We start from the raw sequence: 5193 nt of genomic DNA on the forward strand, positions 1-5193 counted from the left end.
TTTGGTGGGTAAAAATCAATATTTCTATCCAATCTGCCACTAACGGGTTAGGAAAATTTCAATCCATCACTGACCCACCAAATTTTAAATCCGGTGAATTAGTTACAAATTTTGGCAGTTTCAACTCAACGCGTTAGGTGGGTTGACATTATTCTTTTAATAAACTATAGAGTATATATATACTTACATACAATGATAACTAATATTGGTGCCTAAACTAAGCGTTTTACAAACTATAAGAAGTTAAGAACCACTTAGAGTATTACATGGGCACAACAGTAAAACTAACTCTATTATTAGAAACTAAATGACCTTTACCTTTTCAATCTAATGTTACATGCCATTTTGTATTTGTTTACATCTTCAGTGGATTGATTTGAGTTTGTAGGTATAGTTGGCTTTACATGTAATACCATAACCTTTTTTATAATATATATAATGGATCAAAAGACAAAATATTTTGTAGATTTACAAGAATATATGGAGCCCAAATCAAAAGGACAAACAACATACTCAAAAAAATATAGATACAAACATCAAGTAATACAAGACAAAAAAACAATTACCTTTGTGGTTGTCTAGGAGAGTACGCGGCTGATGGAAGGTGAAGAATCTAAATGATAAAAAATAAATAAAATAAAATAAATTTTTTTTTAAAAAAAAAGTCTTCAATGTTGGCTAAAGGTGAAGGCTAAATAGAGAGTGTATATAGTATACGGTTGAAGTGAGTTTAGGGTTTCAATGTTTACTTTTTATATTATGTTTAAGGAATTTTTACTGATTAGCTGAAAAAATTAATTAGGTAAATTGATTAAATTCAAATAAAAAATATACAGTTAAAAATTTTGAACTAATATATATTTTTCTATTTATTTATAATTAAGCGAGCGGGTCGGGTTGTAGAGGGTAGGCAATGTTTCAATCCATTACCCAACCCAATCCGCTATTTTAGGGGTCTAACCCGCCCAGCCCAATGTAACGTCCCAGTCACCGAAAAAAAAAAAAAAAAAAAAAAGGAAGTCAAAATTTAGGCCACACATGCTCTAAAAAAAAAAAAAAAAAAAAAAGGAAGTCAAAATTTAGGCCACACATGCTCCCACCTACCCCACTTAATCCCCACCACACATCTCACAAATATCACACTCTCTCCCTCTTGGCCAGCTATCTCACTTCTCTTTTCTTTTCTTCTTTTTCTTTTTCTCTCAAACACTCTTCTGGCTCCCTCACACTCTCCCACTGGTGCCACTCCATACCGCCATCTCCACCATCATTTTTCCGGCAAGATCATTGGAAAATCCTTAGGAACTTCTAAGCATCTTCACATCTTTTATTTGAGGTAAAAAATTTCTAATCTTTTTGGTGGATTTTATACTTTTGTTTGAGCCTATTTTTATCTAACCTTTGATAATGATACCCATGTGATTTGTGAGCTTTGGAAGTGATATTCATGTGTTTATATGTGTGAGTTTTGTATTGGTGGAATTACTTGATGAGTGGGTTTATAGTTTTTACAATAGTAGCTATCTAAGTGGTGCAGATTTGTGGGTTTTGGATTTTTAATGTGAAATAGATAGTGAATATAGTTTTTATTGATTATTTGGAGTTAGTTGAAGTTCTAAATTGCTTGTCTTGGAGAATATTATGATTTTGGTGTCATGGGTCTCTTGTTAATATTACATAAATCTTGTGGAAACTACGTAAAAATTGTCGAGGTTTTGATGTTAGAGATAATACCTTGAATGACTCATGAGTATAATGGGAGTCTATGCCTTGTAAATTAATTTGTTGAGAAACTTTGGAAGTGGAATACATTATTGATGAGGTTAAATACTAGGCTTGCCTAATCAATTGCTTATTTGGCAATTCCTAATTTGTAGCTAGATACAATTTCAAACTTTATGCTTATTGTGATAGGTTTGTTTGATATTGTTTAGGTTCTAGATAATCTGATTTGAAGCTTAGAGAATTAAGCTTTTTGCGGGTTGCAAGGTAAGTAGCTTTTAATGGAATTTTTTGAAAATAACCATGTTGTACAAACATTGTTTTTGGGTCAAACGCATTTTGGAAAATTTTTTGTGGGATTATGTTTTCTTAAAATGTGTTATGTTGTGACCCTATTATATATAATTATATATGAAAGTGCATCATATTTGGTATTGCATTTGGAGAAATGCATGAATTGTTGGCATGGAAAATATGAGCATCATTGATTTAATCTTTGATAATGAATTCATGGATTTTATGGTTACTGGAAAATTTATAGATGCTTATTTTGTATTGTTATTTAGGAAATTGATAGAAAATCATTTTGACAAGAGTGAAGTTGGAAACCTTATAAGCTTTGTGAAAATTAGATTATTTAAGGTTTTTTTGATACTACCTAGATATAACTATGTATTTGAAAGTAAATATAACTTGTGAGCTTTATGTGGTTTTAACTCTATGCCATGTGTGATTTCCCAATGATCACCCGATTTGGTTTTCGTAATCTTTGTGACAACGGAATCAGATCCAGGTCAGTGCCCTTTCACTTTGGATGATGCGTTCTTCCCTACTGCCCATGAGAGGAAGAGGTTCCTTGATTGTGCGTGGGTAAGACTGCGGCCCATGGGGCCAAAAGACTGCATACCAGAAAGGATAATATCATGCCAGTTGTGAATAGGTGGATCCCTTGACCAGTCTATGTGGTAGTGTGGTATATTTGTGATAAATTACCATATGTTGGATTTTATGGCTTTGGAATTATATTGTTAGTGCTCACAAATTATAGTGCAGAGTTTCATGGTATTATTTTGAGAAACCTTGTGTTCATTATTTATCATTCTTGTTATATTATTATTGAAAAGGATCTTGTAGTATTCAATTAGAAATTTCCCAAATTAAAACATGCTTTGTAAACTGTTCATCATCATAAAACTTGCATTTCCCCTACCCCCATTAATTATGCTACTTACTGGGCTTTAACGCATCCCATCCTCCAACAATTTTTCCGATCAATTAGCTATACCTTGGGTATGAAGCTTACTTCTTTGGTAATGATTAGAGTGCTATGTTAAATTTGGAGACTTGTGTTGTAAATGGTTGGTGACTCAATCTTGCTATATTCAACGAGGCCATAATTAATTCTATATGAGGTTGGGCACTTGAGTTTTGTTAGCCTTAGGCATGGTATTCTTGATAAGATTGTGACTTTGTGCAATTTAATTGGAGTTTTGTAATATATTCATGTATTATGTGGAGGCACATGATTTTTAGTTATTATTCGTAAATGTGTTATAGAGTTCTAACTTGTAATGTGGAGATTTTAGTATGGTTTTATATTCTTATCATGTGGAAAAGAAGGGAAAAGAAAGATCTCCTACAGTTTGAATTGTCAAAAAGGAAAAATCTATAGGTACCTTTGGGATGTATTTCTCATGCTTTGGCCTCTTTTGGGTTTAGGGCGTGACACAAACCACCTAACTTAATGACCCGCATGGGGTGGGAAGGTCAACTATAGCTTGGACGAGTTGGCAAGTCAAGCGGATATTCTGCACACCCCTAGCTACCACTATTCACTGTCATAGCCACCATCGCCACTAGAACCACCACAAGACATACAAATACAACAGCCACCACAATACTTATAACACTAGACTTGTTAAAGAAAAACTCAGACCATAATAGCAACACAAACAACAAATCCAAGGAAATCTCAAAACAAATCCACCATACCCATTCAAATTTATGATTCACAGAATCCATATACATTTAAAATCAAAATCCAAACCAAGCACATTGAAGCAACATTAGATCTTATCAACCAAATCTAAAACCCCAAACTCTCAAATTAAACAAAGAGAATACAAATCTCAAACCAAAGAGAAAATAGAAGGAAAATATAGAAGAAGAGAGTGAATAAACCATTGCTGTAAACCACCACTGTCACTGGCGGCTCCACATGCAAGCCAGGGTGGTCAAAGGACCAACCTGACTTGCAGCTGGCTTGCAAAAAAATGCATATATACACTAGCTAAAAAAATATTATATGCTAAACTAACCTATTGTGACCACCCTAATAAAAATGTTGAACACTCTGATTTGAGAATTACTAAAATTTGGGTTCAACAAATGTTAGGTTCTAAGACTTTAGGAACTAAATGTATTAGAACTTCACTTTGTATATGTTGGCAAACCATGATCAAAACAATAGGTCTAGGTTTAAACTTGCTCAAAGTTTGTTAAAGTGTAAGTTTGAATCAAGTGTTTTGTAGAAATTTACTGTGTAAAACTGCAAGGCTCAATTGATCAAAAATAAGGCTCGATCAATTGAGAATTGCAGCCTAGAAAATTCTGCAAAAGTTTCAAACGCAGCCCAAGCTCATATGACGTGTAGGGTTAAGTGTTTCACTCCAAGTATAAAAGGAAAAACCCTAGCTACATTTTAGAAGTCTTTGATGGGTTGTACGTTCAATCTTTTGTTAGATTTGAGAGGTGTTTACTTTAGAACACACGCATAGTTCTACCAAGATCAAGATTCACATCAAGAATTGGTAGGTGATTCAGTTGCTACATAAAGAACTTTCAAAGAACAACAAAACTTTTGAGAGGTGTCTCAAAGTCACAAGTAGGAGAACTTGTGCTGGTGTAGATTCAAGGAAAGAAGTAGTCCGTGAACTCAGAGCTGTCAAGTAGTCGTGGTAGTAAATTTTCTACACGAGATAGCATTAGGATGTTAGTGGTCTAAGTCCTATTGTACAAACTTCAATTCTTCCATAGTGGATCTGTTTTTACCTTGAGGATAGCTAGGTCAAACCCTCCTTAAGTTTTTTATCGGTTTGGTTTTCCTGGGTCATCAGATCTTTGTGTTCTTTACTTTCCACATTATATCTGTTTTGCTCATAATTATTTAACCTATACTTGAATAACAAACTTGTTAATCAACTTGGCTTAATATTAGATTAAACATATTGTGTTAAGAGGTTTATAAACTTAACAACAAAAATAAGAGTAATTTTACATTCACAACATTTTTACAATAATTTCACTACAAATTCAATGTAGTAAGCTGTTACTAATTCTAATTTGACCTAAATACTGATATTATTTTTTTTTACCCACCAATAACAGTTTTTTTTATAAGATTTATTGTAAAAATGTTATAAACATAGCATTACTCTAAAATTAATTCTCCCCCCCCCCCCCCCCCCCCAA

The 5193-nt window shown here is 33.3% G+C and overlaps 1 long non-coding RNA gene across 2 annotated transcripts; it reads left to right on the plus strand.

The window, feature by feature from the left end:
* Positions 1–1178: 1178 nt before the first annotated feature.
* LOC136063613 (uncharacterized) lies at positions 1179–2800 on the plus strand. 2 transcript variants are annotated; one of them, XR_010625241.1, is made up of 3 exons: positions 1179–1336; positions 1935–1989; positions 2510–2800. It is a non-coding gene; the product is annotated as an uncharacterized LOC136063613 (long non-coding RNA). The 2 variants fall into 2 exon arrangements; XR_010625238.1 differs by having other exon boundaries at positions 1935–2800.
* The last annotated feature ends 2393 nt before the right edge of the window (positions 2801–5193 follow it).

This window comes from Quercus suber, unplaced genomic scaffold, assembly GCF_002906115.3.
Source record: "Quercus suber isolate HL8 unplaced genomic scaffold, Cork oak 2.0 scaffold_21, whole genome shotgun sequence".
In the NCBI taxonomy this organism is placed as follows: Eukaryota; Viridiplantae; Streptophyta; class Magnoliopsida; order Fagales; family Fagaceae; genus Quercus; species Quercus suber.